Raw genomic sequence first — 26811 nt, 5'->3', positions numbered from 1 at the left:
TAAAACCACAGAAAGAGGTGGGGGTCAAGGAGCATTTACGGGAATTGCCAATAGGTCAAGAGGATTATAAGCCATCAGTGCCACCTAGTGGATAATGCAGCATGGATCCGAAAGGCCACCATCAATTCTTTAATTGGTAGAGCTTTTAATGAATATGTATAAAGAGGAATGTGTAAGGGGTGGGTCAAGGGCTGAACTGTGCTTTTGCCAAAAGGTATAAAAGTTGTCTGCATCTGACTGACGGTGGGCATTCTCTCATTTTTCCTGAATGCACCCCTTTTTGATCTTGTCTGACAAAACCAAATTGAATAAAATCTTTTCTCAAAGAAATATTGCTGCCTGGATTTTTCCATTCTGGTCTGGATTCTGAAGTCTCTAACATTTCTGGTGCCAGAGGTGACTCGGATCAAGGACCTTAAGTCCTCAAAAAGACCAGAAGGCAGCTCCCTTGTCCTTTTCTAGGCAGGACGCAGGGGAAGAGCCAATAGGCCGCTTTCCTGGCGCCACCGAGGTTTTTCTTCGGAGGAGGGCGAAGCCAATTTGACCCTTCTGCTGGATCCTGTGAGAGGAGACAACGGATTGAAGGACCGAGGTTGACAGGACAGGACAGAGTCCAGCCGGCTGGGTGAGTAGATGGAAACAAGTCCTGTGGGGAATAGGAAACCTCCTTTTTTTAAGGAGAAGGGACATCTTGATCACATGTCCAAGCGTGCTTGGTGGCAGTAAGGGAAGGATTGGCCCCTAATACCCACCCACGCTTAAGGATTTAAAGGAAGGCAGAAGGAAAAAGGGGGGGGGACCGGGAGGCTAGTGTGTGGTACAGCGTCCAGTGAAAGAGGCACTTGGTGCGTGTGTGTGTGCAACCCCAGGGTATTCCCCTGGGGTAGAACCAATAAGTACTTCGTTTCCCAGCAGCGCGAGCTCGACTGGGCGAGGAAAGTTGGGAACTGCGTGTCTGTGTGTTTGGTGTTTGGGGACGCTGCACAAGGGCCATATTAAATATGGGAGGGGTGGCTCAAAAGGTCCAGTAACTCCCCTACAGTGTATGCTGAACAATTTCAAGAAAGGATTCAGCGGAGACTATGGCATTGTGATGACGCCAGAATGCTTGCGCACTCTGTGTGAACTGGGAAGTAACATAGGGGCCCTAACTGGGACAGGGCAACAAGGGGTATCTTTGAGGCTGAGTATCTATTTAGGGAAGAGTTTCAGACTCAGATTCAGCTTTGGGAGCGATGGAGGGGATCGCTCCAGAGATCCCTTAGGTTATCCAAGTTAGTATACAGAACTAGAATGCATACAAAGGTTTCAGATCTCTGGACCTCAATGAAGGCAAGAGTTCAGCCAGGCAGAGCTGGAGAATTCTCTGCTGAGCTGTGGCTTTGGTAGTAAGGCAAGCCTCCTAGTTTCTCCGAAGCCCATTACTGAACTGGGAAGCACATGAGCCTTGCAGACCTCCAATAGTTTTGATCCCTATAGTAACTACAGCTTGACCAGGGAGGCCAACCTAAATCCCAGAACTTAGTTAGGGAAGAGCTGGGTACCTCTGTGACCAGCGGCAGTTTGGAACACATCAGGGAAACCACCAGCAGCCCCCTAGCTTCTCTGATGACCAGTGAGAGGTGGTCTATGGCTAGGAAATACGAAATGGTTTCAGACCTATAGCAGTTACAGTTGAGACAGGGAGGGCAATTTAATTGGTGTCCTTAACCAGGCACCAGCTGGATGGCTCAGTGTTTAGGTGTGTCTCAGAGAACACTGCAATAGACCCCTAGTTTGAGGCTCAGGCAGAGGAGCCTCAAGAGAGGACCTGCATCTTTGTGGCCACCACAGTTGACAAGTTAGTTGCCACAGAAAAAGATGAAGGAAGGCATGAAGAAACAAGCCGGACACCTGAAGCTGACACAGGGTGTGAGCAGCCATGTGGCAGGTGTCTGTTGGAAGAAATATTAGAAGTTAAAAAACAAACAAACAAAAAACTGCACAGAACCAAAAGAGGAAGAAGAGCTTTCTCCATTTAACTTGGATGAGTTTGTGAACATGGATGAAGTTCTAGAGGTTCACGTGATAATAGAGAACCCCCCCCAACCCCCTGGCTGAAGAAATATAAGACTGATCAATGCAAAATTAAGGAGCACAGGCAGGAAAACGCCTCAAGAAGCCCATTTACCAGGGATCCGAGGCAAAAGTCCTGGCCCCACCCCCATATGATCCAAGTGCCGTGGTGGCCCCCCTTGGGAGGACAGGGACAGCCCCATATCCTCAAAGCTCCACCGCTGCCCCGATATGCGTCCCCAGGAGCCGAAGCAGGAAAGGGGGGGCTGCCAGCCAGCCCAGAAGTACACAAGGCAGAGCCCAGTGATCAGGTCCTGGATGAATTATACCCCAGTCTTAAAGAATTGAGGAAAAGGATGAACAAATACAGAAGTTTGACCACTATGTATTGAGAAGCTGAAAAAGCTTATCGCAATGTTTGAGCCAAAGCATTGGGGAAGTACATGAGGCAGGAGAAGCAGAAGTCCTGACCCCCCCTTCGTGTAATTTGGGACAATCCGCTCCCTGCGCCTCCGTTCACCCTCCAATATGTCCCCTTCACCACCATTGATTTGATGAATTGGAAGACCCACACCCCTGCATTTGCTGAGAAGCCCCAGGCAATTGTGGACTTGCTGTCCTCTATATTTGCAGCACATGAGCCTACCTGGACAGACTGTCAGCAATTGCTGAACACTCTCTTTACTTCAGAGGAAAGGAGGAGAATTAATATACAGGCTCTAGAACACCTAAAAGAACAGCAGGTTCAGGAGGCAGAGTGGCCTCAACGATATCCCTTAACCAACCCACAGTGGGACCCAAATAATGTGGACAATCGCAATGCTCTAAGTACCTATCATAGGACAATGTGCAAAGGACATTAGAACCAAAATCCAAAAACAGCCTGGGTTCCAGGGCATGTCCAGATCTCAGATCATGGCCATCGCCCAGAAGGTGTTTGAACAAAGAGGAGAGGCTGAGAAGAGGGAGAAAAAGCAGTGGAGGAAAGAAAAGGCAGCAGTGTTAGGCACGGCAATGGCTCACAGCCCAGGGATCCGAGGGGTCCGCCGTAGCCATTCAGAGACCCGCAGCCAAGGGGGAGGAAGATGCCTGCTCAGCAACAGCAAGGCCATAAGAATTACCCCTGTAAAAGGCTACATGGAGCCAATTGGGAAGCCTGGTCAAAATGCATGTATTACTGACTGGCAGAAAAGCAGCTATGGGAAAGTACACAGGCTGAAACAGGCTTTGCCCAGCCCATTAAGAAGTTTACAGGCGCAGTGGAGGCTTGTGAAGCAGACGTGGCTGATGCTCTAGAGAAGCCCTGGGTTGCGTGGCAGGGACTGAAGACGGCATGTCAGGCCGCAGTAGAAGCCAGACCAGAGGGATCTGGAAGCCCAGAAGGGTCTGTGGGACGCCCAGAAAGCCCAGAGGGGCCTAGAGGATGCCCAGAAAGAGTACCAAGCCCAGAGGGGGCTGAGTACCAAGCCCAGAGGGGGCTGAGGCTGCTTTGGGAAGTTGTTTCTACGGTTCAACGCATCTGTGTGATGGACTGTGTGTTGGAGAAAGGCTGAAAAGGCAGTTGCAAGCTGTTCCTCAGGCAATAGAGCACCCAAAAGTGGGGGTGCAGGCCAGGCAAGCATTCCAAGAGTTCTGAGGAGGCCAAAGTCTCCAAGAGTTATTTGTCCTTTGAGGTGAAGCCCAACAGCGAAAGGCATTGCCATGCAATTGGCAGCTGGATGCAAGGCTAACATCTATACTGATTCTAAATATGCCTTCTTAACCCTGCATGTGCATGGCGCCCTATGGAAAGAGCGGGGCTTGATTGGAGCCCACGGGAAAGCTCTGAAATATGGTCCAGAAGTTGAGACGTTACTAGAAGCTGTATGGGCCCCCAAAGAGATTGATGTGATGCACTGCAAAGGCCATAGCAGAGGTCGGGACATGGTCACTAGAGGCAACCGGAAAGCAGATAATGCAGCTTGTGAGGCAGCTCTGAGACCTCCACCAGTGGGCACCACCGCCCTCAACCCAGCTACCCTGTTGCCGGTGGAGAAGGTGAGGAGCAGACGCACGATTGCATTGAGGGTATGGACACAAGACTGGACCAGGAGAAGTGGCCAGAGGAAATCGATTGGCAGACAGAGTGGCCAAGGAAGCAGCCCAGGAACCGGCCCCCGCCTCAGTTATTGGAGCAGTGGTCCCAGAAGTGATCTTAAGTACTGCTGACAAACCAGATACTATGAGTCCACCCACATGGGGCCAGATGCCACAACCAAGCAGCTGGAGAAGTATGTCTATATAGCCAACCTTTATCAACTGGCAGCCCAGATTTCCAGGAAATGCCTGCTATGCCAAAAGAATAATCCCAGAACTCACTCCAGATGATGTGGAACAGCGTTACACCCTTGATGAACATCAGTGGGCATGTCAAGAAGGAGCAACGCTCCAGGAAGGACCAGACAGCCGTGTTTTTGGTGCCCCAGCATCTGGCCAGCGTGATTGTGAAGAATTGCCACGAATCCACCCATTTGGGAAGCCCAGCTGCTAAAGCACACCTTGGGAGAATACTCTACATCACCAACCTATGCTACAACTAACTGCTGCTATAACTAACTGCTGCTACATCCCAAAACTGTGTCCTGTGCGCCAACCAAGAGACTGAGATTATCACCCTTTGAACTTTTGTATGGCAGGCCACCCCCTTTCGTCCAAGACATCCCCGCCAGTTTGGGGCAGATGAAAAAATCACATCACTCAAGGACAAGTACAATCCCTTTGTTTGTCGTGTGTGTGTTTGCTTCCTTTCCAGGTATTCCCTCGAGCGTACATCGTGCAGTCCCGCGGCAGTCTCGCTGAGCCGGTTCACCAGTTCCTCTGGGTGACAGCATCTGGCGACCCCCTCATCCCCTACTGCAGTGAAAGTAGCCGAGGTGATCCCCTGGGTACATCACATGCGTCTGAAATCCTGCTGACCCTCTGAAGCTGATCATCACCTTGTGTCTGACGCTACCAGGAAAAGCGTTGGGCCACGGGCAACGAGATCCTGCGACTACTCATCACAAGGACAGTCACAAAGACTTTCTCTTTTCTCTCTTATTTTCTTTATTGACTTGCTCTATGTCTTATTGCCCTGACCCTACCGAGCCATACCAACCCTATTGGTCTGCTGATCTCTGCTATGACTGGTTCGTCTTGCCGGTGGTAAGAGACGGCATACTCGTTGGCTCTTGGGAATGAGGGTTCAATAGGGCGGCCGCAGTACAGCATCCCACTCTCCCACTGTGGCTCTTTATTCACTGCATTGCCCAGCGCACTTGGTTGTGGCTCCTCCGGGAAGCTGCAGGATCGGTCGAAATCTATCGAGTTCTAGACTGCTCTTGTGGTTGTGGGAGAATAGCCTGCTGGTTGCAGGGTAGAGCATTGTACCAACCCCATTTGATAAACCAGGCCCAAATCTTACTCCAGGTGTTGCATGGGAGGGTGTCTGAATCAGGTGCACATTAAAATTGCTGAACAGGTGCCTGTAAATCCTGCCGCCCCACCTGTGATTATTGTGGTGGCTCGAGTCTCCCAAAATCCCAGAATACTACCTGAACTACTGGGCCTGGTAACTCCATACCTAATACCCTTGAATGTGGCAGGGTATTCTTGTGGCTGCATAAGAGTTGCCACCCAGTAGACAGACAGGGCACCTAGTTCCGGAAGAATTGGATGGGAGGGGTGCCCGAGGGCAGCGTCCCCAACGTAGAGACTTGCTCTCCAGCAAATTTAGAGGCACCACTAGGACTTTTGGTATTGGGACCAGAACCCCTTGATATAGTCACCCCATGTGTCAGGCCGTTGCAGGGGTGGATATATTCTTGTGGGTGCAACATCATTTACGTGGAAGAAGGGGCCCCTTTTGGATATAGTATTCTCCCAGGAAACCACAGGGGTCCCCACCCACCGGGAATAGTTGGGAAGTTGATCCAAGTGGCAGGAGCTTCCGAAATAAGGTGGAAAATGACCCCAGAGGCCCAAGCGTTTATTGAATACGAATATCAGTGGGCCCTTCAGCGGTAAAAGAATATTAGGAATGGCCCCCGAGTATTGGTGGGAGGAACTATGGAAATATTGAGGTTGGTGGGTAGGAGTGGTATGTACTGCCCTATTTCTTTGGATGCTCCTGTATTCTTGCTGGCATGAACAATATCGTATCTGGTTGGAGAATTGGAGAACCTACCTGTGTATTGGCCAAAGCAGGAAAGAGTCCCCTGGCCTCCCATGCCAACTTTTTTCGTCAAATGACTGAGTGGGGCGTCCATAACCCTTACAATAGGCGGTTACAAATGGCTGAGATGGTAGCCCATTCTGCCAATAAGTCAGAATGTCTGGTATGCACCTTGGCCCCAACAGATGCCACGAGTGGACTACCACTTCTCCCATATCCTGGCTCTCTATGACCTATATATCCATCAAAACGAAAATGGAGACCGTAACCGGTCGGCATTTTCGTGATGGAAAGGGGGGAATGAAGGAGTGGAGACCAGAGGTCCACTGTGGAGAGCCAGGCTGGAGCCATTTTATAATCCAAAAACGCCATTTTAAAAGGAGCAAGCTAAAAAGGCTAAAAGCTATCTCTCTTCTGTTTGCAAAAGCATTCTTTGCAAATGCAGCATGTGTGGTCAGAACATTTCACACCTGTAGCTAGCTGCTGACCAAAATTCTGGTAAACACCGAGGAGAGAGCAAGAAGCAGGATGTCTAGCTCACCACAAAGTTCTAAAAGAAGACTGAGGCCTGAACTTGTTAAAACCACAGAAAGAGGTGGGGGTCAAGGAGCATTTACGGGAATTGCCAATAGGTCAAGAGGATTATAAGCCATCAGTGCCACCTAGTGGATAATGCAGCATGGATCCGAAAGGCCACCATCAATTCTTTAATTGGTAGAGCTTTTAATGAATATGTATAAAGAGGAATGTGTAAGGGGTGGGTCAAGGGCTGAACTGTGCTTTTGCCAAAAGGTATAAAAGTTGTCTGCATCTGACTGACGGTGGGCATTCTCTCATTTTTCCTGAATGCACCCCTTTGCTTTATTTGTCTGACAAATTAAACCAAAGTCAATAAAACTTGTGTTTTAAAAATATTGCTGCCTGGATTTTTCCATTCTGGTCTAGATTCTGAAGTCTCTAACACTAGATCTCACCAATGCTTGCAGCTTCCCAAGCCTTAAAATTGGTGATTTCTCGGGCTTTATATTTGAGTTGACCTGTAGTTGATGGTGCTTACTTTCAACCAATGTCAATCTGCTTTGAATCTGAGTCCTCCAAAACACTGATGGAGCTTGAATTTGTTCAGGTCTGGAGTTCTTTTTGGTGGTTCTGCAGAAATCAAGGAATAGCTTGGCCTCCAGATCCCCAGCTTTGTGCAAACCATAGCATCTGTTTGTAACACGGAGAGGTAGTTTTTATATATTAAGCTGTATGTTGAGTGACAACACCCATCCTTCAAGATCCTCTGAGGGTTTGTTAATGTGCAAATTTATTTAAATTTAATCAGTCAGTTAAAAGATAGGTGATTAATCAACTGAAAGATTTAATTGACAGCCCTAATACTTTCTATCTGTCTTTCCTTGAAAACATTTACACTGAAAGAGAGACGAGGAAATTGGCCTAAGGATGACTCTCTGCTTTCTTTCCTCCCCCCCCCCCCTTTTTCTATGACTATTTTGACTATAACTCAGGAACACATCAATATTTAAATGGGTCTCCCCTGAGGAGCAAAAATAGGCAGCCTCTCTCTATGACAGGGGTGTGCTAGCTTCCGGGTGTTTAGATCTGCTCAATTAGGTGGAAAATGTGAAATACCCTTGCAGTTTTGTCATGGAGAATTGGAACAAGAGGAAGAGAGGCAGAGGCGAATAATTATCAAGAGAGTGATGCTGGTTTAATACCCACGTCTAAAATAAAACTGGTAAACAAGCAAGTAACTGCTGTTGCATTGGGGAAAAAAACATTTATGAAAGAGAAGAGATCTTCCAGTGTACATATTGGCATAGAAATGCCAGTAAACAAAAAAACAAGCATATATATATATATATATATATATATATATATATATGCAAAGGGGGATATTGCCGTGAAGTTCCTTTCTAGTTAAACACGTTGGAACAGTCTGAGAAGGCCCCAGGGTGGTGTCACGCCAAAGCTGCCATTTTGGAAAAGTTCCATGGCCAGAAGTTCTTGGGAGGTTCTTTTGATGCCTGTTAATTGGTGAAAACAAAACTGGCCCTGTTCCAAGTGCCTCATAATATCCGCTCCACATTTGTAAGAAAACCAGTCTTTTCGTATGGCTCCACCTAGACTTCGGAACTCCCTGCCTATTGATATCAGGCACGTGCCTTCTCTGTATTTTTGGCACCTGCTAAAAAAAGTATTCTTTGTTTGGAGAAGCCGACCCAGATAAGTTGATGCATCTTCTAATCTGTTTTTAGTCTGCTGCTGATTTTGTGGTTTTTAAAATTCTATTAAATAGGTAACAGCTTTTGCTGGTAGTTTTATCAGTGCATAAATTCCAATGTTGAACAACTCTTACAGTTAGAAAATCCTTCCTGATGTTTAGTCAGGATCTCCTTTCTTGTAACTTAGGGTTACCAGACATTCCCGGTTCCCAGGGACAGTCCCCAGATTTGCAAATCTGTCCCCGGGAAACGTGGCAGCGGCAGCCTCAGCAGCCCGGAGCCAACCTGGTAGCGCACTTGGCTCTGGCTGGCTTCAGGAGCTTCTCGCTGCTGCCACCACTGCCGAGGGGGAAATGGGGACGTCCGGCGGTACAGATCTCCTTCTCCCTTTGTTTTGACAGATTGGGGGAGGCTTGGGAGTTGCGGGTGGGCGGCCATTGCCCAGGAGGGGTGCAAGGTGAGCGGTTTCTCTGTCAGGCAAGGTGCAAAGCCCTTCAGTCAAAACAAGGGGGGAAGCAGGCAAGAGATCAGGGGAGACTCGCGAGTCGTGGGCACGCCGTTGCCCAGTTTTTCAAAAACTCTGCGCATTTATGTTTCACAGAGTGCAAAAGAAGGGCACTCTGTGAAATATGCATGTGCGCTTGGGCCCAGGGTCTTTTGCCTCACCATCCCCACTACTGACTCCCTGTTGCTACTCAGCTTCAAAAAAAAAGTGTTCATTGAAAAAATATGGTAACCATAGTGTAACTTGAACCATTGGTTTGAGTTCTCACCTCTGGAGCAAAAGAAAACTATCTTGCTTTGCAAAGATATATCATGTGTCTGACAATAAATGTTGGAAGTGTAAAGAAGCTGAAGGAACATTCTTTCACCTCTGGTGGACCTGTCCTAGAGTGAAGGGTTTCTGGGAAATGATATATAACGAGTTGAAAAAGGTATTTAAGTATACCTTCCCTAAGAAACCAGAGGCCTTTCTTTTAGGCATTGTCGGCCAGAGTGTGCAAAAGAAGGATCGAACCTTTTTTATTTATGCTACAACAGCCGCAAGGATACTCATCGCCAAAAGCTGGAAAACTCAAGATTTGCCCACACTGGAAGAATGGCAGATGCAACTGATGGACTATATGGAACTGGCGGAGATGACTAGCAGAATCCGAGATCTGGGAGAAGAACTGATGGAGGAGGAATGGAAGAAATTTAAGGACTATCTACAAAAATATTGTAAATAGTATGAATGTTAAGAAAGATGTAAGATTAGCAATAGAATGGCTCCAACAATTTAGTTACAAGTAATACAAATCTAATTGTAATTGAAAGAAAAGACAAATTTTGGATAAATTCATATAACTAAGTCTCCAAAAGAGTGATTTAAATTCTAAAATCTGAGATTTAAATATTGGAAAAATATATTATATGAAGTCAAACAAGTTAATAATTTGCTAGTAAAATTTATGAATTTAGGATGCAGGAACAAGAGATGTGAGGAAGTCCAAAGAGGAGAATGAAATGTGGATATTGGAAAATACTATGTTATTATGTATGTTTTTTATTGTGTAAACAAAAACTTAATGTCAGAGCCACCCGAGGTCCCAGCTCACAAGAGACCAAAATCCAGTCCAAGTTATATACAAAAGGTTTTATTGAAGAACATTGTTGTCGTTACATCCAAGCTCCGTGGCTCAGCATCTGTTACCCTTAGATGTTAGAAGTCCCCTCTGAGTCAGTCCCGCCCCTGCACCAGCTTAAGAGGCTTGTACTGCTCCACCTTTTCCTCTCCTTCCTTTTCCGCAGGGTCTTCCTGCCCCCCTGTGCTCCCTCCCTCCGGGACTCCCCCGAGGCTGAGTCTTCTGACGCCTGCTCCCCCCTCCTTCGTGCTTTGGGACCAGGCTCCTCCTCAGGGCTCTCCTCATTTCCGCGCGCCTCCACATTTGAACTTGGCGCGCGTACGTTGCTTCTGACCTTCCTTTCGACCGTTATGCTACTCTCGGTACTACACTCCTCCCCTTCCGGCAGGACGTTCTGCTCCGAACTCCTTCCCCTCTCTGCTTCCTGTTCTGCTCTTTCTGACACACTGGCAACTCCACCCCCTTCACTCCGTTCCGACGGAGAGGCCGGTCCCGATCTCCAACCCCCACTGGGGATTCCCTCTTCGTTCCCCTGCTTCTGACTGCTTCCCTCTCTACTGCCCCTTGGTCTGACCAGGGGGGCTCCCTTTTGGGAATCCTCGGATTCACTTGACGGACTCACTGACAACCTCGGGTCGTCGTCGTCCTCTTCCTCGTCGCCCTGGGACCCCTCCCCCTCGCTCTCTGTCCCTGAAACCCTGACACTTAATAAATATTATTATTTTTAAAAAAAGAAAATTATCTTGCTTCTTCTTCCATGTGACAGCCCTTGAGATATTTGAAGATGGCTTTCACCTCTCACTATCCTCTTGTCCAAGCTAAATATACCCAATTTCCACAACTTTTCCTTATAAGGCTTGGTTTCCAGACCCTTGATCATCTTGGTTGCCCTCCTCTGCACACGTTTCAGCTGGTCAGTATCCTTTTTAAATTGTGGCACTCGGAATTGGACACAGTAGTCTAGATGTGACCTTACCAAGGCAGAATAGAGCAGCCTGATTACTTCCTTTGATCTGGACACTATACTTCCATTGATGCAGCCTAGAATAACTTCAGCTCTTTTTGCTGCTGTAACTCACTCTACGTGGGGCTGCCCTTGAGACTGACCCAGAAACTCCAGCGGGTGCAGAATGCCGTGGTGAGACTCCTTACGGGGTCCTCGGCGTGGGATCACATTTACCCGGTGCTATACCAGCTGCACTAGCTCCCATGGAGTACAGGATCAGGCTTAAGGTGCTGGTTTTAACCTTTAAAGCCCTATACGGCCTAGGACCCTCGTACCTACGGGACTGCCTCTCCTGGTATGTCCCACAGAGGACCTTACGGTCTTCAAACAAAAACATCTTGGAGGTCCCTGGCCACAGGGAGGTTAGGCTGGCCTCAACCAGAGCCAGGGCTTTTTCGGCTGTGGCCCCGATCTGGTGGAATGCTCTGTCACAAGAGACTAGGGCCCTGCGGGACTTGACAGCTTTCCGCAGGGCCTGCAAGATGGAGCTGTTCCGCCTGGCCTTTCGCCAAGGCACAGTCGGACCCCCTCCTTTGGTAATCCTCACAGAACTCTAGTCCAATGGTTGCCATGAATTTGATTCTGAATTGATTTTAGAATGAATTGATTTTAGAATGCTGTGTTAGTTTTACTGTTGTTAGCCACTCTGAGCCCGGCTTTGGCTGGGGAGGGCAGGATATAAATTATCATCATCATCATCATCATCATCATCATCACACAGTCTTAAGCTTGTGGTCCACGAAAACCCCTAGATCTTTTTCACTTGTACTACCAGGAAGCCAGGTGAACGCCATCTTATATTGGAGCAGGTGGTTTTTCCTGCCTATGTGCAGAATCTGACATTTGCCTCTATTGAAATTCATTTTGTTAGCTTGCACCCGGTTCTCCAATCTATTAAGGTCATTTTGAATCCCAATTCAGTCTTCTCCGGCACTGGCTATCCCTCCCAGTTTGGTGTCATCTGCAAATTAGATGATCGTCCCCTCAATTCCTTCATCCAAGTCGTTTACAAAGATGGTGAACAACAATGGACCCAGGAGAGAACTGCACGTCACCCCAGTTGTCACTTTCCCCCCAAGATGACGAGGAACCATTAGTGAGCATTTTGGGGGTTCAGTCAGTCAATCTCTCTCACACCCACCACATCCTTACTGTGGAAAAATGGCAGTGGGACTGGATGGTTGTTCTGGTATGACGTGGTTCTTTTTTTCTCTCAAACATGAAAGCCGTGAAAGCTGGAGTCATTTCACTCTGTGGGAAATTTAATGGAGCCAACAGAAGCTGGGACATCTCTGCAAATTCATTGTTAATTCAGCAGGCAAGCTCACTTCTCTGCAGAAATAATCAGCAACTTCTGGAAAACAGGTTTACTAGTTAATCAGTCCCAATGGAGACATTTATCTCCTGGGTGCACATTCTCACATGCGTCTGTGCCGACTTCCCTCTTTTTAAAATAGAGCTTTTTGGGGCCGGGCTGATAAGAGATGAAAATGAAACCAGACTGGGAACAAAGGATTAGAATGGTCACATATCCTTTGGAGAGATGCAACCAGTTTATGAGACAGGCAGAAAAGGTGGACGGACCTCTCCAAGCAAAGCCATGTGGTCTGCCCCTTTCATTTCCACCGCTTCTCCTTTCGCACCGGGTGCTTCTGTCTCTTGCTTCTGATTGTGCAAGGATCGTGTCACTGCCACACTGCGTTGGTGAGCTCCCAGCTGAATAACAGTAATGGGTTTTGCGTGGGGTTACCCTTGAAGACAGCTCCGAAACTGCAGCTTTGAATTTGCCCATGTCTGTTCTTTTAAATGATCATATAACGAAAATTATATCTTCTTCTTTGGTGATCACTCGTAGCCTAATAAGATTGTCTTCCATGAACACAGTCTTAACAGTGGGTCCGTAAATGACTGTGGAGGCCAATTCTGGATCCACACATCCTTCCACAGTGGAGACATAGGTTTCCGGGGTGGGAGTTGATCACAGTGAGGGTTTGCCAAGCGTGCCTTCCTCTTAGCACGTTTCTCCCTTTCGTCCTGAGTTCAAACGCCCATGACACCTTTGGTAAAGGCTGTTCTCCAATTGGATTACTTGCAGGCCAGTGTTTCTCAGTTGTCAATGTTTATTCTACTTTTTTTTTTTTTTTTAGATTTGCCTTGAGAGAGTCTTTGAACCTCTTTTTCTGACCATCAGAATTATGCTTTCCATTTTGAAGTTCAAGGATTACTAGAAATATGAAGAAGTGGTATCTGAAGAAGTGTGCATGCACACGAAAGCTCATACCAAGAACTAACTTAGTTGGTCTTTAAGGTGCTACTGGAAGGAATTTTTTTTGTTTAGAAATATGAAAACCATCAGTAGATAGATGGACCAGTGAGTCTGATTCAAGAATAAGGGAGTGTTCTATGTTCCAGTAATTGGAGGAAGAGGACAGAACTGTGTGTGCCCCACAGCCTCACCTGTGTCCCCAAGCTAGTGTGCGTATGGTAGATGCAGCCAATTCTGGAGTAAGATACAGCAGCTGCCAAGCTGGAGATTTTCATACATAGTGTATGTTCCATCTTGTCCTTCACCCTAGGCAGTGAAACAGTTTGGGTGGGCTCTGGATGAATACAAAAACCCGTGCATCCCAGGACAACACCTTCATAGGCTTCAAATGCTAGATCTCTTCTCCATCCCATATAGGGCCTGATTCCTGAGTAAAGGGCTGTAGCTCACTGCTAGCGCTTGCATGCAGAAGACCCAAGTTCAGTGCTCTAAGGAGAACCAGGAAAGACCCCTAGCCTGAAATCATGGAGTGCGGCTGCTAGTCATTGCCAACAATACTGGGCTAGATGGAGAGATGACCTGATGCCATATCTAAGTCAGGTTCCTTTGTTCTAATCCAGATGGGGGTTCATGGATGGAGGTGTATTTCCACACACAGCTTGCTCTTCTGTGGACCGGGATCGCCAGATTCTGCATACATTCTTGTAGGGAATGCCTTATCCACTTTCCAGGTGGAATTTTGCTTAAGCGGCTTCCCTGGAATGACGGAAAACAGAGGATGCAACTATGACAAAACGATGCAACGGAGTAGCAAAGGAAATTAAGAGGCAGATACAAGCCATCCATCAAAAACAAAAGCCATGTTAGAGATACACTGATTTGGAACGTTGTAAACAAATCAATCTGTGAATGAGGAGGGTGACAGGGCAATCCTCTGTGTGACTACTCAGGAGGAAGCAAGTCCCAGAGATGTGATTTGTGTGCAGCGTGATTATATTTGCTGCTCGTTCTTTATTTCATTGATGGAACGTTTCCCATATGTAGTGCCTAGTAGGGATTCCACAAGCTAAGAGCAAGGAAGGTCTAAACCATCCACAATGGATCTTATCAAAAACAATTTCATGTATAAGAGCAATTAAAATGATTTCACGTTTTGTTCCAGATACGGAGTGGAATAATAATAATAATAATAATAATAATAATAATAATAATAATATAAATAAATATTCAGCTGCTGAAATGGAAGAGTTTTTCACACACTCTCCTGCCAGGAGAACTTGACAGAAAATAATTACCCTTCACATTTTGGTCCAGTGCTAGGATGGAGCAAACTTTGTACCTGCAAGGGATTTGTGGGTAGCTCAGTCCCTGCTCCTGCCAACCTAGCAGTTTGAAAGCACATCAAAGTACAAGTAGATAAATAGGTACCACTCTGGCGGGAAGGTAAACGGCGTTTCCATGCACTGCTCTGGTTTGCCAGAAGCAGCTTAGTCATGCTGGCCACATAACCTGGAAGCTGTATGCCGGCTCCCTCGGCCAGTAAAGCAAGATGAGCGCCACAATCCCAGAGTCGGCCACGACTGGACCTAATGGTCAGGGGTTCCTTTACCTTTTACCTTTATATCAGATCAAGGATTGAGCTTCGGTTTGTTGGCTCTCATCCAGTCAATTGCATGGCGAGTCCCCCCCCCCCAGTGGAAATAAAAACATATGACACAATTATTAAGGTTAATGGGCTAAATAAGGCCACAACTTTATTGGTTGTAGGTAATGAGTGGTATTGGCTTAGGCATTGGTCCTAACCAACTATATCCAACTTCAGCCCGTCTGCTTGAAGTCTGGAAAGGGTTAACCACCAGTAGGGGGAGTCCTGCTGATGTACATCAACTAGGAACTCCCCCGGGGTCACCGATAGGGGGTGTGCCTTAGGCCCTCACCTCCCTAGGCTTCAGACAGCCCCCGAATCCTTTATCGGACTTCCCTTCAATATGCGGGGCAGGTGATGGCGCTATCTCCCCTCTTCCATCTACAGAACTATATGAATGCCTAACCGCCAATACCCAAAAAGTTGTGACGATTTGCTACAAGGTAGGCGAAAACCAAGTGGCTGGTGCCAGTTTGCCAAGTGGAAAAATTCCTACCAGGCCCCTCAACAGTGACCAACCAAGGTCCATAGCAAGGTCAAGGAACGAAAACCTTATAGGGCGGGAGGGTGGGAAAAGCAGGAACAGCTGGTAGGTGGGGGAAGAGGGAGATCCCTGGCTATGTCCTGCCTTAAATAGGGCAGACCACGCCCCCAGAGCCAGCCAATTGGCTGGCCAAGGGGTGATGCGGCTGGGGATTCCCCCAATCGTGTGGGGGGGCGGGGCGTGACGCCCACAACCCCACCTTCTCTGCAAGGCGGAAGTGGCTTTATCGAAGCAAGACAATGATCCAGGACATTTCTCTCCCCCCCCCCCCATATAATTTTTTATTGGTTTTCCATTGATTATACATATATACAGTCTAGATTACATAAGTTGCATATAACATAGCTGTTACATGAATCATATATATAGTACACAGTTATTTTGGGCTCCGCCGAGCCTCGGACTTCCCTTCACTTCATTGGTAAGTATCAGATAATTTCTAAAGTTACGTCTTTTATCTCCTTTACATATTTGCCAAACACTGTTAGAGTTGTTCCAACCCTGCCAGAGTCATCAAAGTTCTATACTTATCTCTTATATATGTCAGATATTTGTTCCAATTTTCATGAAACTTCTGGTCATCCTGGTCTCTTAGTCTTCCTGTTATTCTAGCTAGTTCAGCATAATTTATCATCTTGATCTGCCAGTCATTTATAGTAGGTATTAATTCCAGGACATTTGTCACCAGCATATTGCTGTCAACATAGAAGCCAACTCCCAGGGACTGAGGCCCATTCAGCTTCCCAATAAAATATCTGGGGGTCTGGCCCACCCAAATAGTGTGCATGTGATCAATTATGCAGGATGCAGCCTACCCCAATATTTTATCTGGTACTCCAAACCTCTGAATAACTCCACTCAGTGGTTTCATGTTAAACAGTGTGAACCCTGAGGAACTGCACATTGAAGGTTTCATGGGCCTGAAGAGCACTCCCCAAGCATCAACCTCTGGAAACGACCATCCAAGTAGGACTGGAACCACCGCAAAGCGGTGCCACCCACTCCTAACTCAGACAGCTGCCCCAGAAGGATAACATGGTCAATGGTTTCCAGGATGAGGCCTGAAGTCACCCAGTTTGAGGTCATCTTTTGGAAGACTAGCAGGCTGGGCATTTCCAAATGAAATAAACAGCGAGCCCTGGGGCCATGAGGACCTCGTTTTCTTTTGATTTATATGCTAGGGGTTTGATTCTGCTGGCGTTTGATGATGTTGAAAGAAACAGCTCCAGCATCTGTCACCGCCTGAGAGTATTAATTGCTGTTTTCTCTGGAAGCCTTTCTCTCACTGTGCCCTTTCCAACGGCTGCCTTTTCCCCGCGAAAAGGGTGTTTGCTTTAGACCAGTTTCGTTGGCTCTTCTCAGAAGGGCCTGTCGGTGCCAGAAGGAGGTCCGGCCAACATCCTGAGACCTTTCTTCTATCCTTCATCCTGAGAATTGTACGGGGTGGTTTTTATTACACAGCTCAGCAATGCTTGGCTGACAGTCTGTAACCCACAGGCTTTGTGGGAACATGAACACAGACGGTTCAGCTCAGAGGTCGGAGTGGACACCTCTGAACAGATAAAGTCCCATTATGCCACAGCAGGGTCATCTTGTTCAGGGGCGAGGAATCACAGGTCTGGAAACTGAATGTGACTCACTAGGCCTCATTATCCCACACCCTCCAAATGTCCCAGAAAAATGGGCCAGCCTCTTTTTTTCTCACTAGAGGCCGGCAGCCATTTTGGGCACCGTGACCTTGCACAATTTCATGCTGTGATCCCCCCACCGAAAAAGCATTTTTTGGGGACGAGGGGCATGATTTTGTGCAGCACTCCAAAATCTGTGGTTTTGGGGTACCATGCCTGAAAAAGCCCTCTTTTGGTGGAGGAATTGCAATGCAAAATTGCGCGAGATCACAGTACCCAAAATGGCTGCCATCCTCTTGCGAGGAAAAAATGAGAAGATGGCATCCTGGGAAGATGACGTCCTGGTTTTTGCCTTTGATGTGTTGGAGGGTATGTTATCTGGCCTTCTGGACTCTCCCTAAGCCATGGCTTTCCTTCCCGGGCCCCAATCCTCACTTCCTAGAGGGCTTTGACCTGACCGGAACGTGTCCTTGAACTAAGATTACGTTTACTTGGGTAGAAGTTGAGAAGGGGTCAGTGTTTGTGTATGTGTAGAAAGATCTTGTGTGCTTGGAATGGAGTCTACTGTACAAAGGCCACTGTAGCTCCACCCCTTTTTCCGCTGGCTCCACCCACTAGTAGCATATGGCTACCCTAAGGTTCTGCACAAAGGAACTCAGCCTTCGGGCTTGGAAGAAAATATTGCCCAGCCTGAAATATGCAGACCATCAATTTCCTTATCGGTTGATGGAAGATGGATCAGGAAAAGTAAACACAGGAAAAATTTCCAGCATAGAGTATTGGGAAATGATATATAATGAATTGGGAAAAAATGTTTAAATGTACCTTTCCAACACCCCCCCTTTTTGTTGGAGTTAATTCAGATGGAAATTCCCAGGTGTCAAAAAAGATTATTTATGTATGCCACTATTGCAGTCTGTGTTTTGCTAGCCCCAAAATGGAAAACGAGCAAGGTCCCAACCAAAGACTCTTGAGAGTCCCATGGACTGCAAAAATATAAAACCTCTCCATTCTTAAGGAAATCAGCCCTGAGTGCTCACTGGAAGGACAGATCCTGAAGCTGAGGCACTAGCACTTTGGCCACCTCATGAGAAGAGAAGATTCCCTGGAAAAGACCCTGATGTTGGGAAAGATGGAGGGCACAAGGAGAAGGGGACGACAGAGGACGAGATGGTTGGACAGTGTTCTTGAAGCTACAAACATGAATTTGACCAAACTGCGGGAGGCAGTGGAAGACAGGAGTGCCTGGCATTCTCTGGTCCAGGGCGTCACGAAGAGTCGGACACAACTAAACGACTAAACAACAACAACTACAATCATATCTCCTCTCAGTATCCTCTCATTGACGCTAAACATATCCAGCTCCTTCAAGCGCTCTGGTCCATGGGGTCATGAAGAGTCAGACACGACTAAATGACTAAACAACAACAATGTACAGCTTGCATACTTAACATATAGAATAAGAGAACAAGAAGAATATACGTTTAAAGAAGACTGGAAAATGTTTGCTGATTATTTGGGTGAAAGTTGTGTACATTTAAAAACACCGGTAGCATTAAGATAAATTCAACAGTGTAAATATGTTTTGATGGTGTAACAATAGATTACTTCATGTAAAATACGCAGGGGTGTATGGTATGCAAAATGAACCACAGAAAGAGAAGAAAGGAAGTCGTTGATTTAAGGTTGTCTAAATGGTTATCTTTGAAATGTAAATTAGAAAAAAACACCTGTCAGAGTTGCCTCTAGGTCCCAGCTCACAGAGGACCAACGCTATTCAGTAATAACGTATAAAAATGTTTATTGAAGATTAGTTTCCATTTCCAAACCGCAGCGTGCAACTCTACGTCTTAGAACCTAGACCGGCGAAGCTCCATCTGAGTCTCTGCCTCCTAGACACCAGTTTAAGACTCTAGCCTTACTCCACCTCTTCCGTTGTTCTTTCCTCCTCTGGGTCCTTCTGCCCCCTGGGGTTTCCTCCTTTCTGGACTCTTCTGACGCTGACCCCCCTGAGTCTTGCCCCTCCTTCCGGCGGGCTTTAGGACCTGGCTCCCTATCCGGGCTACCGGCTGTGCCGCTCGCCTGTACATTTGAACTTGGCGCGCGCGCCCAGCCGGTAACTTTCCTCTTGACCGTTTCCCCGCTCTCCGATGGAGGCGTGGTCAATCCTGACTCATCTCCTCTCTCTGGTGGTGAGAACACTGGTCCCGATGCCTGGGACTCCTCCCCCCCACTGCGCTCTGGTGGGGAAGCTGGTCCTGATTTCCAACTGCTGCTCTGGGAGTCCCCGCTGGCCCCTTCCTTCTGGGGTTTCCCCCTTGGCACCCCCCTTGCCCTGGCCATCGGCGCTCCCTTCTGTGAATCTTCCGATTCGCTGGAGAGGCTCATGGAATCCCTCTGATCACTGTCACCGCCTACGCTCCCCTCGGATTCCTCCCCCTCGCTCTCCATTTCCTCCCTCTCCTGTGCCTCTGCTCCTGAGCTCCTGACAACACCTTTTTTTTAAAAAAAGCTACAGTTATACCTCAGGTTACAGGCGCTTCAGGGTGTGTTTTTTCAGGCTACGGACCTGCTGAAACCCAGAAGTACCGGCACGGGTTTCGGGGGCCGCACATATGCAGAAGTGCTAAAATCACGCTTTGCGCATGCGCAGAAGCACTGAATCGCAACCCGTGCAGAGGCCCCGCTGCGGGTTGCGAACATGCATCCCACACAGATCACGTTTGCAACCCGAACGTCCACTGTATTTCAAAAATAAATAAATTCCAGCAGAGCAATAGTTTGGGGTGCAGAGCAGATCCTGGGGTGACTTTCTCTTATTTCCCATGAGTCTCTCTGTGTGTGTCAGGGTGGGGGGGCAGCAGAGTGCTCCGAGGGGCTGCTCATCTATCATGCATTGCTTTGCTTGGCCTCTCCGCAATTCTCATTCTTGTACCGCTTCACTTTCATTGTCTTTCCCAAAGCAAAGTTGTCTGAAGGATGTCACGTTTGACTCCTCCATCATTTGTCACGGCTGCCCCTGCTCTCCGGATTTCTTATCTACAGTAATTTCGCTGCCATTACATTCATCAGAAGCTATTTGGAACTTCCCACCTCATTGTTTCAGATTGTAGTCTGCGACACGTCTTCAGGAAATGTTTGCACACAGTAATATATTGTCAGCATAATGCAGATTTGACCTGCCATGTTGTTTTTGTCTTCCGAGAGAGGCGGCTGGAGTTTTCTGACGCACGCACAACTTTCCTGTGCGGAGTTAGGGTGTTTCAGAGGGTGTCTGTCTAGGGTATTAAAAAAGGAAAAGAAGTAAGAAATTGGGAGAGGTGTGGAGCCCACAGATTCGGTGTGTAGAGTGTGTGGGTGTGTTTGTGTGTCAGAAGGACATAGGGAAAGTCTGCTGAATCTAAACCAGAATCCTGTTCTCACAGTGGCCAACAAGATGCCTGTGGGCACTGGCGGAGGAAGGGGTGTGTGATGGCTGCAGTCCACCCCGGGTGTCATCCCTGAGGGATGCTCGCCCCGCCCCCTGGGATTCTCACTCCACCCCCAGGTGCAAAGCTAGCTCCACCTCTGCCTGTGGGAAACCCAGGATCTGAACACAAGAGCCCTCTCATGTCCTCTGGTTTCCTGCAACTGGTATTCAGAATCATTATTGCCTCTGACCATGGAGGCGGAGGATAGCCATCATGGTTAGTAGCAATCAATAGCCCTCTTGTCAATGAATATGTCCAGTCTTCTTTTAACGCTAGGCTGGTGCCCCTCGCTGCCTCCTGTGGGAAGGAGTTGTCAGGAGTTCAGCCTACACTCGAGTAGGACCCTGGCAGAGACACATGCCCGACTGGCATGTCCTCTCCCTCCTGGTTGATCGTTCGGGAGCTTCAAAAGCTTTCTTCTGCCTGAACATCACAGCGACCGATGCCAACAGACACCGGCACATTTAGGGATTTGCAGAGTTTGCGCAACTTGTGTGACAGACCTCAGCAACTCAGCATTTTGGCTAATCTACTTTATTTACATATAAACACACACAGAGCGCTGCAACATGGCTCCCTCTCTCTCTAGCAGCAGACAGCAAAGAGAAAAAAAGAACAAAGGACAATAGTCCCACTTCATGGAACACAGTAACACAAACATCCTGTCTCCATCACAGCCAGTGTGGTGTAGTGGTCAAGAGCGGTAGTCATGTAATCTGGGGAACTGGGTTTGCATCTCCGCTCCTCCACATGCAGCTGCTGGGTGACCTTGGGCCAGTCACACTTCTCTGAAGTCTCTCAGCCCCACTCACCTCACAGAGTGTTTGTTGTGGGGGAGGAAGGGAAAGGAGAATGTTATCCGCTTTGAGACTCCTGAAGGGGAGTGAAAGGTGGGATATCAAATCCAAACTCTTCTTCTTCTTCTTCTTCCCACTCCATGGAGTCAAAGCATATATTGTCATGTGAAAGACAACAATCCTATGACTTCAATCATGGAGCAGGAATTCTAACAGGAGTTCCATGGTTTAACTGTGCACTACATGAAGAAGTCTGTTCTTTATCTGTCTTGGCAGAGAGACCTGGAAAACTGCATTTGGCCCCCAGACCCATAGCGCAACATCTTCTAAAGAATCCCAGAAATTCATTGCACAACACATTGTATGAAGTCTTTCTTTCAAGGCACAACCTTCAGCAATGGGAACTTTCCCTTACAGCGCTGCATTCACATAATGTGGTACAGGGGTACGTGCAAGGGGTTTCAAGGGTACATGGCTTGAATTTCTACTTTACTCCATCGTATTTCCCCCCCCCCCCAGCTGCAGAAAACAATTCGGAGATCAGAAAGCATTGTAAAAGCTAGCCCCAAATTATCTTTGCTTGAGAAGGGGTTAGTCTAGTATGGCTGAACTCTCCAAAGGAGCACGCAGTGACTTGGGAAACACTGGCTTAGAGATCCCAAAAAGGCTTCTAAGATCCCAGATGCATTGTGGGGCCACCCCAAATGCAAAGCCTCTAATAGATGCAGAGCCTCAGGTGCCCTCGGGTCCTGACAATGCCTTCGGCCTCAGCAAGCAGAGAGGTGATAGGTAATTTGCAGTGAGGAGAGAGGTAACATCAGTGGCATAGCTGTTAGAATTCCTGCTCCATGGTTGCAGTCATGGGATTATTGTCTTTCACATGACAGCTTATGTTTTGACTCCACAGAGTGGGAAGTGACAGAGACAGGATGTTTGCGTTACTGTGTCCCGTGAAGTGGGACTATTGTCCTTTGTTCTTTTTCTCTTTGCTGTCTGATGCTAGAGAGAGAGGGAGCCATGTTGCAGTGCTTTGTGTGTGTTTATATGTAAATAAAGTAGATTAGCCAAAATGCTGAGTTGCTGAGGTCTGTCACGCATGATGCACAAACTCTGTGGATCCCTAAGTGTGCCGGTGTCGGTTGGCATCGGTTGGTCGGTTGGTTGCTGTGATGTTCGGGCTGAGGAAAGCTTTTGAAGCTCCCAAACGGTCAACCAGGAGTGAGGGAACATGACAGTCGGGCATGTGTCTCTGCCAGGGTCCTACTCGAGTGTAAGCTGAACTGCTGACAACAGCATGGGTGGGGCCACGGGTGGCAGTAGCCCTGGGTGTAACATTCTTAGGGGCACAGCATTTCAAAAGAAAAAAGAGAAAGCAGTCATAATAAATAAATGGCATGCCCTGCCCCTCACACATAAAATCTCTCAGTGTTCACACAGCAGACTGGGGGGCAGATTTGGGCAACAGTTGGTTGCCAGGGTGCCCTCTGAATGGACTTCAGAAGGCTAGCCTCTCCCGACCAATCCTGCCCTGCTCTCCGCTGTGCTTGACACGCACAGGGCACCGCGGCTGCCACTCAGATCATTGAGCTATTGCCCCTTCATTCCAGGATGATACTGCTTTGCCCCGGACCCTAGCAACCCATGCTATGTCACTGAGTAGAATAGAAGCAAGCAAGGATTGCCTTGTGGCTTCTCTAAAATTTAGGCTCCAAATGAAAGTATGGGCCAGTCCCTCGTGTCTGAGCAACTGCCTAAATTGCCCAGAACTGATGGGTTTGGGTGGGCCACGGGGTACAGCAGGCAGCGGCTCAGAAACGGCTCTCCAAGGCCACCTGGTTCTTCAACCAGGGGCATTCTGGGCTGTGCTGTGTTAGGATCCCCATTTGAACTTCTTGCCACGGATAGAATGAGCGGTGAATTTTCCGTGGGGAAGCGGGGAGATAGGAGTCAGGAGAACAGCTTAGCATACCGGTTGACCCCTCGCTGCCCTCATCCCACTGCCAGAATATAATACATTTCTCTTCCCATGTTGACTGTTTTTTTAAGTTTGCCTTCCAACTTCGGCTCACTTTCTGTGTTTTGGCTAAGTGTCTGCAATGGCATGCTGTGATTTTTATCGTTTGGTTTTATGTGGCTTAATCCCTTTCATGTATATTACTTTGAACTGGAGCAGCAATTCAACCGTTTTGTAAATAAAGGAATATCTGCCTCTTTTCGCGTGTGGTGGTAAGCGTGGGATTTGGACTCTAGAGTCAGCTTCTTGAGAATTTTGGTTTCCATACCCTTGCTGCTGTGGAGATAAGCTTGAAAGATATATGAGCCGTGAAAGTGGGGAGATTTTTTTTTAAAGAAAAATTATTTATTTGAGGCATTATTATCTGAAGTATTTACATGTTGCTTGTTTTAATCAAGCTAATTTGTGAGGTGGTTAACAGTATAAAATCACAGTAAAATAGGGAAATTAGAGCACTGCAAGGCATTTTAACCCTGAAAGCAGATGACAAATTCTCTCTCTCCGATATATTTTGGAAAATGATTTGTTTGTCTGTCTCTTGAAGTTATTTGGATCCAGGATTCATGGATGCTATAGGAACCCGATTTTTGGGAAACAGGAATGAGAGAAGCTGGGTCAAGGGTCTATGCAGTCAGTCATCGTTCCTCTGATGGCTGTTTTTGGGATGGGATAAGTCATCCTAGCGGGTGATCCTAGGATCTTGAGATGCATCAAAATGACCTCTGTACCTTAGTGGAACTTGGAAGTGGGCTGCTAATTCACCTGAATTATCTTTGACAATATCCGTGTAAGATAATAGAACTGTGGAGTTGGAAGGGATGCAAGGGTCATCTAGTCCAACCCCCGCAATGCAGGAATCTCAGCTAAAGAGTCCATGACACATGGCCATCCAACCTCTGCTTAAAAACCTCCAAGGAAGGGGAGTCCACAACCTCCCGAGGGGGACCATTCCACAGTTGAACAGCTCTTTCTGTCAGAAGGTTTTTCAACATGTTTTCCGTATATTTAGTCTGAATCTCCTTCCTTGTAACTTGAAGCCATGGGTTCGAGTCCGACCCTCCAGAGCAGGAGAAAACAAGCTTCCTCTTCCTTGAGATATTAGAAGATGACTATCATATATTGACAACAGTCACAAAATTAAAAGACGCCTGCTCCTTGGGGGAAAAGCAATGACAAACCTAGACAGCATCTTAAAAAACAGAGACATCATCTTGCCAACAAAGGTCCCTATAGTTAAAGCTATGGCTTTCCCAGTAGTGATGTATGGAAGTGAGAGCTGGACCATAAAGAAGGCTGATCGCCAAAGAATTGATGCTGTTGAATTATAGTGCTGGAGGAGACTCTTGAGAGTCCCATGGACTACAAGAAGACCAAACCTATCCATTCTGAAGGAAATCAGCCCTGAGCGCTCACTGGAAAGACAGATCCTGAAGCTGAGGCTCCAATACTTTGACCACCTCATGAGAAGAGAAGACTCCCTGGGAAAGACCTGATGCTGGGGAAGATTGAGGGCCCAAGGAGAAGGGGACGATAGAGGATGAGATGGTGGGACAGTGTTCTCGAAGCTACCAGCGTGAGTTTTACCAAAGTGCGGGAGGCAGTGGAAGACAGGAGTGTCTGGCGTGCTCTGGTCCAGGCGGTCACAAAGAGTCGGACATGACTAAACAGCTAAACAACAACAACAATCATATCTCCTCTCAGTCTCCTCTCATTGACGCTAAACATACCCAGCTCCTTCAAGCACTCTTCATAAGGCTTGGTTTCCAGACCCTTAATCATCTTGTTTACTATCTTCCTCATATTTCAGAATGGGGTGGGGGTTTCAGGTTGCAGAAACCTGCTTTTCTAGCAGACTTGAGTGACGTTAAAAACAACAACCAGAAATTTATGTCCTCGTTGTGCAAATAAATTTCCTTGCATAATTATCCTTAAACACACCCACACCCACCCACCCACCCACCCACACAGTCCTCATACCTTTGCCTGGTTTCCAGCACTGAAAACTATATTTGCCATGGCAACAAATTCCACCCACTAGGAAGAACGACGACCCAGAAATGCTTCTGCATGGACAGTGACCCACTAGCCCAATTGCAGCTTCCACAGTACTGCCCTTTCTTCCTGCATCCTGCAATTTTTTGGAGAGGAAGATGTTTGAGGGGAGATTTAAATATAGATACAATTGCCTGAGGAACCAGGACAGTCTGGCTTCAAAGGGATTGGCCTTGGCTTCTTGAGGGTCGGAAGGTCTACATTGTAAACAGTGTTATTCTCAGGCACAGGCAAGATGACAGAAAACTCCTCACAAGGAGGAATCAAAAGGAGTTGTGTGACTCCAGAGAACAAATTGTCTTTTGGGTAGATGCTGCAGAGTCTGTCACTCTTGGTCTGGCAGGAGAGCCTGACAAGAATCTGTTTACTTCAGCATCTTTTTTTTTGGGGGGGGGGGTATCATGGCAAGTTTCAGTTCTCCTGCAGATGAGTGAAGCAGAAGGAAGGTCTTCTCCACAGGGAAGGCCTCACAGCGCAGAATTCCAGCCTTGAGATGAATTTGGTGGTGTCAGAATGCTGTCAGTGGCTCCCGGCTGGTTGCCCAGGAAAGTATAAAGACAAGGAAAAGTTTCATCATCATCATCATCATAATAATAATAATAATAATAATAATAATAATAATAATATATTTATACCCCACCAATCTGGCGGGGTTTCCCCAGCCACTCTGGGCGGCTTCCAACAAAAGATTAAAAATACATTAAAACATCAGTCATTAAAAACTTCCCTAAACAGGGCTGCCTTCAGATGTCTTCTAAAAGTCAGATAGTTGTTTATTTCCTTGACATCTGATGGGAGGGTGTTGCACAGGGCAGGTGCCACTACCGGGAAGGCCCTCTGCCTGCTTCCCTTTAGCTTTACTTCTCGTAGTGAGGGAACCACCAGAAGGCCCTTGAAGCTGGACCTCAGTGTTCAGGCTGAATGATAGGGGTGGAGAGGCTTCTTCAGGTATACTGGGCTTTCAAGGTCAGCACCAACACTTTGAATTGTGCTTGGAAACGTACTGGGAGCCAATGTGGGTCTTTCAGGACCGGTGTTATGTGGTCTAGGTGGCCACTCCCAGTCACCAGTCTAGCTTCTGCATTCTGGATTAGTTGTAGTTTCTGGGTCACCTTCAAAGGTAGCCCCACGTAGAGCGTGTTGCAGTAGTCCAAGCGGGAGATAACTAGAGCATGCACCACTTTCAAATTTTACAGAGAGAGACTATAGAACCCAGCCTCTTGGATAATGGTGTTGTCCCAAGTGAATCTCCACCCTCTGACTCTCCCACTTCCTCATCCGTCATCATC

Source organism: Podarcis gaigeae (assembly GCF_964106915.1).
Source record: "Podarcis gaigeae genome assembly, chromosome: 9".
In the NCBI taxonomy this organism is placed as follows: Eukaryota; Metazoa; Chordata; class Lepidosauria; order Squamata; family Lacertidae; genus Podarcis; species Podarcis gaigeae.
Note: the sequence above shows the minus strand (reverse complement) of the source record.